Source organism: Arachis stenosperma, chromosome 5 (assembly GCF_014773155.1).
Source record: "Arachis stenosperma cultivar V10309 chromosome 5, arast.V10309.gnm1.PFL2, whole genome shotgun sequence".
Lineage (NCBI taxonomy): Eukaryota > Viridiplantae > Streptophyta > Magnoliopsida > Fabales > Fabaceae > Arachis > Arachis stenosperma.
Window position 1 is genome coordinate 115,650,138 of NC_080381.1, and position 10,219 is coordinate 115,660,356.

The following is a 10,219-nucleotide window of genomic DNA, read 5'->3' on the forward strand; positions in this document are numbered from 1 at the left end:
TCCACATAACTGGCATCAGTTTCGAAGGGATCTACATCAACCTTCATATCCTTCTTGCCATCATCAAATTTCAAACGTCCTTCCATGATTGCCTCTTTAATCAAGTCCCTGAAACGGACACAACTGTTAGTCGAATGACTTGTTGCTTGATGAAATTTGCAGTAAGGCTTTCCTTTTAAATCTTTTATAGAAAGAAAAGTTCTACCCTCAAGTAAAATTAATTGTTTATCTTTAAGCAACACATCAAAAATCTGATCAGATTTTGAGATATCAAAACTATATTTCTTTCCACTTTTAAGTTTTAAATCATTCGACTTTTCACTACCGGGAAGTTTTTACAATAAGGAACAAATATATGGAGGACCTTTCTTAAGTTCAGCTAAATCGACTTCTGTTTCGAAATCGATTTCCTCCTCTGAGGATTTCATGGTTACATAGGCAACCTTATCTTTTCGAGTAAATGGTTTACTCTTCGATCTCTGTTCATTCTTATGTTTCTCTTTCACCTTTTTCATAAGCTCAGTCTGTCGAACCTTTTCAGCCAAATGAGCCAAATCAGGAATGTGCACATTAAGCAATTTCCTGCGCATATAAAATCCTAACCCCATGGTTGCTATTTTCACTATCTCACTTTCAGGTAATGTAACATAGCATCGACTTCTAGCATTTTTGAAACGTATTAAATAGTCATCGATGGTCTCACCATCTTCACGTTTCAAAGCCACTAAGTCAGTAACTGCTACGTTCATTTTCCCTCGATAAAACTGAGCGTGAAAAGCAGTTTCTAACTGATTCCATGTTATAATCGAATTTGGTCTAAGATTCGAAAACCAAGTAAATGCATTCTTTGTCAATGACGAAGGAAAGAATTTCATTTTCAAATTTTCATCATTAGCTAGATTTTCAATCTCGACCAAATAACGAGCAACATGCTCAGTAGTTGACTCTCCAACTTCTCCAGCAAATTTTGTGGTTATTTTTGGATTTTTCACCCCTCTTGGCATTTCAGCCATTTGAACTACTTGGGGAAACACAGATACAAAATGTGGTTGATTCATAAAACCAACATTCAATCCAACTTGATTCAAAACCTCCTCTATAATTCTAGTAACTTGATAGCGATCACCACATAATCCATTTGAAACATCATCAGCATTTTCATGTCGAAGAACTATGCGAGGATTTTCTCGATTCGGAATATGATTTTCATTTTGAAAAATATTTTCCATCCCCTCATTATTTCCTCGAGCATTATGCCTCTCTCCTTCATCATAATCGACGATTCGAGCAATCCTTTCAACTTGTCTGGCCAGACGCTCGAATCTCGATTCATGATCAGCCAACATGGAATTCAGAATTGTAGTCATTTGTTGGGTCAATAAATTGACCAAGTCATGATGACTTTCCTCCACTTGCTGTCGATATACTGCCATTGAATTGGTAGCATTCGAAGTGGAGCTCACATGATACTCACGAGTAGGGTGGCAAAACGGGTCGAGCCCATCGGGCCGATCCGCTAAACCCGCTAAAAAAGGCGGGTCGGGATAGGATTTGGAGCCCGCCACCTTAAAAAAACCCGCCAAACCCGCACTGCCAAATTGGCGGGTTTTGGCGGGGCGGGGCGGGCCGGTCCGCCGGGTCGAAGATTTTTATTTTTAATTTTTTATTAAATAAAAGAGTGATTACTATTATAAAATTAATAATTATAGAATTTTTAAACACCTTTTTTTATTTTTTGTTTTTATTCTTCTTTTAGTTATTAACTTTATTTATTTTATTTTACAATTTCGTATATATGCTCAAATTATGTGACTTATTTTTTAAAATAAAGATGATTCTATTGACAAATATTATTTTGAACAATTTTATTGGAGTTAAAAATAAAAAAATAGTAAAAAATTATATTATAATTTGACTACTTTTTATTTCTATTTAATTTTTTAATTATTATTTTTTGCTTAATATTAATAAACTTCATTTTTCAAAAAAAAAAGAGTCAAGCGGACTAGCCCGCCAACCCGCCAATCCGCCATAAAGCGGGACGGGCTAGCATTTTGAACCCATTTTAGTTGGCGGGGAGGGCCGGTCCGCCCCGTTTATGGGGCGGGCCTTGGCGGGGTAAGCCTTGGCGGGGCGGGTTGGGGCGGGCCGGCCCGCTTTGCCACCCTACTCACGAGAATAGGGTGGGGTATAACCAGCAGGAAGACCATAAGGGGGTCACCCAGTGGTTAATGGAGGTTGATATGGTGGTACAGGACCACACGGACGAGTATTGTGTAACACCCTAACTTTTAGCACGTCATGATCGTACCAAAAGTAAGGCGTTACTAACCCGTTCTCCTTATTTACTATTTAATATTGAGCCTTTAGGTCGATATCGGATTTCAGTTTATAAGAAAATACCAGAAAAATTATTTGTAGTAATTAAAATCACACAATTATTAATAATAATAAATGCTATACAAATGAATTCAATATAGAGCTCAAATACAATACTTATCCCTCTGGATAAAATAAAACTTAAAGCAACAAGGGCGAGGGAACTCTATAAAAACAACAGGAATCACAAGTAAATCTACTAATCGTCTGCAGCTTCTTACTGAATCTCCGACCCTGTGTCTCTGAAAGGGTGGAAGATTCGGGGTGAGAACAAACCACACGTTGTTAGTAGGAAATAGGAATGCCGTAAAAGTAATGGAATAAAATGCAAATAATTAACTTTATTCAATAAAAAAAAATATTTTTATCAAACCCTTTGAAAATACTCTTGGTTCTACTTTAGATAATTAATCACCTCCTTTTAAAATCTCTTAACTCAAAACAAAACTTAAATATAAAATTAGTCACACTTTCTGTCTCTCAGCCACATATTAATCCTCAGTCAAATGTCAACTCGTAATCACTTTAATACACTCACAAACAAGTAGTGCAAGCAAGAGATTCAATTCAATGTACAAGCAAGTCACAACAAGACAAACAATACAATCACAAAGTAATAAGACAAGCAAGCGCAATCAAATGCGAATGTGCAAACAACATGATGCATGTCTATCCCTAACGCAGGCCATGAGCTCATGTGTCGGTTGCCTACCCGCTCCCGACATTACCCGGGCACAAGTCCCAGATATGGCTTTCCAGATGCATCAGTGTGCTTATAAGTCGTACGGCTAGGCCGCATCAGTGTGACTTTCCAAATCAATAAGCGTACATCTGGAAAACAGTTCTCAGTGTGTGGGCGTCCCCACTTTACATTTGGCACTAAGGCCCAAACAATGTCACATTTGCTCTCCTGTGGCAGACACTTCATTAATTAATATATTCTTTAAATCTTTGTTCTCTACTCTCCTGTGGCAGAGATTCCTTTTCTTAATAAACCGAGCTCAAATCTTTACTTAAAACAAAATCTCTCCTTAAAAGATTGGGTTTAAAACATTATATTTTCCTTAATAAATCAAACTTTAAAATAGAGTAAATCTTTTCTTAACTAAATATATTTTAAATAATTTAATTTTCCAAAACCAAATCTTTTAAAATAACTTTTCAAATAAAACCTCAGATTTATAAAATTTTGGCAGCACTTCCCCTAAAACTCGGGATTAGCCACCCTTTTTCGGGTCCTAACTGAACCCTTTTCAACCTCTTTTCAATCAGGAAATCAAATACATGTTCATCAAATTCAGTCACTTCAAACAATCATAAATTATTTACAAATACCCACTAGACTTCCATGGCATTCATAGCTTAAAAACAGTTAATTTCAAAATAAAATCCCCTACTTCCGTACGAAATCAAAACAACAGAAGCTCCGGAGAAACTTTCTGATCGAACTGCTGAAGGAGAAAGCGTCAGAAATCGTCTATGCTTCCTAGAACTCCAGTTAGCCGAACTCAAGGGATAAGAGAGTTACGTCACCGTCGACTTCCACCGGTCAAAAATGACGCCAATACGTAAAGAAGAAGGATACGAACACTTTTATCGGATTAGATTTTTTATTGAATTTACGGATCTCAAGAAATTAAAACCAGAAGCTCGAATGTTCTATGGTTTCTCAATCTCTCTCCCTTACGGCTTTTCCCTTTTTTTTTTTCTCTCAAGTTCCATTCGGTAAAGCATGAATGAAAAAAATGGGAGTGATTAAAGCTAATGGGAATGGATGGAAATTTGTGGTAGCTAAGGCATTTAGGTGTCATTAATCTTATATATATATATATATATATATATATATATATATATATATATAAAAGCCACGTTTACTTCTTCTTTTGTACACTTGGAAGCTTGACCAAGAGAATGAGATAATGGGAAGAATATATAATGACATTCGATGATTAAAATAAATATTGACTAGGTGTCAAGGTTAATAAATAAAAGAAAGCATGTGTTATTATTATATATATACATATGCATAGTAAATCAACTTCCATTTCTTTTCTTTGGTTCCTTTGAAGGCTACGTTAGGTACCTTCCAATAATAATAATAATAATAATAATAATAATAATAATAATAATAATAATAATAAATTTTGTCTAATCAAAATAATTTTCTTAAAAACTACATCTCAATATAATACAATAATTTATAAATAGTCAATTATTTAATTTATAAAAATTTGGGGTCTTACATATTACGTCCAATATTTTCAGTTTGAATAGTCGTTACAGTTATACTTTCAGTTCCAATTGTACTCTCCGAATGTGAAGACACATCGGTTTGTGGCATGGATACTGGTATGCTATTACCGGTGGATGAACTACCATTGATATTTGATACTTCATCAGCCATGTGAATAATCTTCCCACTTCGCAATCGCATACACTAAGAAATTACTGGAAAAATATTTGTTTCGACACACTTCGATTTAAAACTGTCACACTGGACATGCCAATTTGTTTTGTCGATTTTTAGCAAATCGATGGTGGTTCGATATCTAGTGGTCTGGGAGCGAAACCTACTCCTCTGTGCGAGTACCAGTTTTTTAGAAGTGCATCAAAACGTCTTCGATTAGACAAGTTTTGTTAATAAGATAAAATAAATTTATAAATTGACAAAATGCAGTTTGAAAATGAAAGTTTTGAAAATTAAATAAATAATAAACAGACAGGTTTGGATGAAGATTAAGAGAAAAAGCAATAACAATGTCTTCAATCAAATTAAAGAACTGTAGCAGAAGGAATAAAAACGTAGAAAGATAAATTGAATAAAGAACATAAAGAACACTTCGTGAATAAAATTAAGTGAAAAGTTAAATTTACAGAAAAACTAAATTGAAAGAAGAAAGTAGAAGGAACCCTACAAAAAGTGTAACTCGATTGCAAACTCAGGGATTCGCTGGGATATGAGAATGCTTAGAGTATTTTTTCTGAGTAAAAGTTCCAACCCTTATTCCCTAACAGTTCACAATATTTATAGGCTATCTTACATAACGATTAAATAAATTACAATTAATTACAATTAAATGAGAAATTACAAATTTGAAATACAATCACTCTTGATAACTGTTTCCGATGCGTGATTTTAGATATTCCCCATGTTTTCCTTGCGTAATAAAAGCCACTAACCTTCCCGCTTCAATTCAACCGTTCGATCAACTTTTTCAAAGGCCTTACTCAATTCTTCGAATCGAAACTTCTATTCGATTTAGCTCACTTAATTACCTATAAAATCGAAATCTAATCAGCATTGAATACCTCCAATCTTATCCTCACACAGATATCTTCTCAAAAAACTAAACTTTATTTCTTCGATTCACCTTATTTATATCGACAACAGAAGTATAGAAGAGTGGGGAAGTGCATTGCCTGGCTGATAAATCTTAGTATTAGTAGTTGCTAGCACTTTGTAGTCTAGGATTTAATAATTAACTAGAGTAATAAAATCAGTGTGTTGCACGAAATAAATAAAGTTTTAAGAATCTATTTTTAATATATAAAAGTGGATGGATAAGTTTACTCACATTACTTTTAAGATATATTTCTTCTCCTACTAATGTTATGTCAGCCACATCGCTTATTTGGCAAACTTTTAGAATCAATTACTTAATTTTTGCCAAATCAACTATTATTTTCAAATAATAGAAATTAATTTCTAAATTCTAAAATTGTCAATGACAATAATTAGAAATTAATAGTGTCTAACTAAATTCGTAACCTACAAAGACATCATATCCCTATATTTATTATATTTTACTGTTAAACAATACAATAAATTTATAACTCCAATAATAAATTTATTAATTTCTATAAATAACTCATTAAATGTAATAAACATCTATATTACAAATGTTATAATAATATTATTAATCATAATAAATTTTACGTTACAAATATTCAAATTTCATACTATTTAAACTACTTATAGAAGTCTCTTATCACTATTCATTCAAAGAACATCAAATTTAGCATAAGAAATTTATTTCTGAACGACACAACATCTCAAACTTACTCAATGGAGCATCATTCGTTAGACAATATCACCAAACAAACAGACAATTGGTTTATTAAAGTTCGCATGGTTCGTCTATGAGAAATATTAATACCCACAAATGAAGAGGATCCTTTTTGCTTAGAAATTATTATATTAGATGAAAAGGTACAAAACACACATATTTATTGTATTTTTAAATTGAATCTAAAAACACCTTTAATTATTTTTATTTTTTATATTTTTTATATTATTTTATAATACTTTATATATAATTATATTTTAATATCATTAAAATTATACTTCTTTCAATATGCTATTCATTGTTCCTTTTCTAATAATTTAAAAAAATTAAATGTAATCAATTTTTTAACTAATTATTAACTATGATTTACTAACATTGTAGGGAACACTTCTTCATGTAATTGTAAAGAAAAATACAATGAACAAATTCAAATATTTGCTATAAGAAGAAAAAATTTATACTATAAAAAATTTTGAAAATAAAAGATGCAAATAATTTGTATAGATCAATTAATAGTACAATAAAAGCAAACTTTTTACTCACAACTGTTGTAAAAAAAAATTAAAAGAGCCAATTTTGAATATTCCCTAACACTATTTTAAATTTGCATCACTTGAGACATTGTCTGGCAGAATTGGTCAAAGAAAAATATTAACAGATAATTTTACTTTATACTATTTCAATTATTCTTATTAAAAATAACTTATTCAAAAAAAAATATACACATTTTTGTTCTTTTTATTGTAGATGTTATTAAAAAACTGCATCCACTAGGAGAAGAAGAACAAGTAGATATTAAAAAAACCCACAAAAATACGAAGAATAGAATTGATACAAGCAATTCATTTTTCATTTACATATATAGTTATTAACAAAATACTAATAATTTTAGGAACATTGTGTTAAAAGCCACGCTGTAAAAAAAATCTCTCAAGTCAGATAAACAAAGAAATTATAATACATAAAGATGTAAAAAATTGTTGACTCACATCAACATTGTTAGTGAATATAGATGTACGATCTTTTTCAAAAAAGTTAAATCTATTGTTTTTCTTAGTTCAAAGAATTATATTTTATATAATACATTAAATGAGACAAATACAACACAATTTTATTTTATATAACCTATTATATTATAATATTTTAGGTGATTATTTCGTTAACAGAACTTTGAGTACAAAAATCTAAATTAATTTACAAATTGAAGAATTCGTACAACTGACTTATAGATATTTTATGACTAGTAAGTCTCTCAAAAATTAATTTATTTATTTAATTATTTAATTTAAAAAATATAAAAAAAATCTAAACAGGACTGATCAACATGAAGAAGTAATGAAGATACCAAGCCAAGACAATGGTAACACAAATCTTCAGAGTAGAATGATTAAAAATCGAATAACTATTCAAGATCTATTAAAAACTCACAACATGCATCATACATTCATACTTACTCAAATATCATATACCTAATGATAACATAAATTGAATATTAAAATAGAAAAAAATCTTCATAATTTTAGCAACTATAAACGAAATTGATGACAAATTTGAATGGAACTATGTTGAATGTGAAAAGTGTCAGAAGAAAGCATATAAAAAATGAGACAACTACATTTGTGACACATGTAATCAAATACCACAATATCCAATAATAAAGTAACTCTATATACTTTTCATAATCCCATCTATTAAATTATAAGTTACTAACTCAATACTTATGTTGGGTTCAGAATTCAATTAGAGGTTTCAGATCAAAGTGCTACATCAACTTTTGTACTATTTGACGGCGAAGCAAAAATTGTTGAGTACAACTGTTTCAAATCTAATGACACTCTAGAAAAGTAATGACATTGAAGTACCACCCCAATTGAAAAATTTGTGCAACTTCACACTTATATTTAAAGTCAAAGTAAATGATTTTAATCTCAAAAAAGGTTCTCAACAATACATTGTTACCAAGATATTTGTTCCAACAAAAAAATTGAATCTCAACACCCATTACAACAAATAAAATATTTAATACTCCAAATAAAATCACTTATTCAAGACATCATTTTTATTTCTAATTTAAATTATTCATTGATTATAGGAATCAACTTCGCCAACACTAATATCATCAGACGAAGATCACATACCCATCAAGAGATTAAGTAGAAAGAAAACCATACAAATTCAAGACACATCTTCAGAAGAAAAACTTACACGCAAAGATAGAACAAACACAATAGAAAATACATACAACTCAACAATTTATAAAGAACATGCATTCACAATAACCTACGACAGATAGAAGAAAGCGACAGCTCTAACAACAACCAACCAAAAACGATGAGGACGATCACCACATAAGAAGACTAAGTTCATCAATTAAAACAAATACACAATTTTCAAATAAAAATATCACTTTGTACAACTCCAACTTCCAAATCTTTTGTACTACAAATTATTTTAAATAAAACACCTTTTAAATTTAACTTTAATTTACACATATTTAATTTAATTTTACAAAATATAATACTTTTTAATATTTATTATATACTATCATTAATTTATCGCCCTACGCATCGCGCGAGTCTCATTCTAATAATTATTAACCATGTAAGAATAAAGAGGAGTCCTTAGTTAAAACAAACACCTTTTTTTAGTTAATTTTTTAACTTATTTTATAACGTCCATAATGTATTTGAAGTAACAAATATAATAGAGACTTCTGATACTACTGAAATTAACTTCAGTCTAGGTTGCTTCTGCTCTTTTCATTCCTTAAGTTATATAAATCAAGTAGTATGGATTTAGAATTTAAAGGTTCTTATTGGCTTAGAGAATGGAAGTTGAATCTATGGTCTTTTTTAAATTTGATTAATTTTTCCTCAAACCAAAAAAAGTAACTTAACTTCTGTTCTCTCTACGAGATAGATTATGCAGGAGACAATTTCATTTTGTCTCATAAATCGTGAAATACAGAATCAATGCAAGGAAGAAGATGACACAATCAAATATCCTAGTTCAGTTGCCTTGTGCAATACAACCTACATCCAGTCTCCACCACAATAGCAGTAGAATTTTCACTATCATATCAAATATTACATACATCAATTTTCTAGGATTCAACCTAATCCTATCTGGGACTGTTAGAAAGGTAGAGAGAGAGAGAGAGCAGTAGAGAAAATGTTTGTGTGTATTCAAGTTATGTGGAATGATACAATATAGAATGATATTTATAGGTGCTAAGAGAATCGAAATAATAAAAATATAATATTAAATAATAAATATTCAAATATGCTAAATAATGCTAATTGATCTAATTAATCCTAATTATATTCTAACATCCCCCTCAAACTCAAACTTATCTAAAACAGTGAAATAAAAAATACATAAAGTGATAGAACATTGGTGACGGAAAGTATAGATGAAACTGCCAGAAGGAAGTACAGACGGAACTGGCAGAAAGAAGCGCAGATGAAACTGCTAGAAGGAAGCACAGATAGAACTGCTACAAGGAAGCGTAGACGAAACTGCCACAAGGAAACACAGACGAAACTGCGATAAGAAAACGCAGACGGAACTGCCACAAGGAAACACAGACAGAACTGCCACAAGGAAACGCAGACAAAACTGCCACAGAAAAAGCGCATACGAAACTGCCAGAAAGGAGCGCAGATGGAACTGGCAGAAGGAAAAGCAGACGAAACTACCGCAAGAGTGGCCAACTACCAAAAAATTGGTGAAAAGATGGCAAACTGCCGAAAAACGGGTGAAAAGTGACAAAG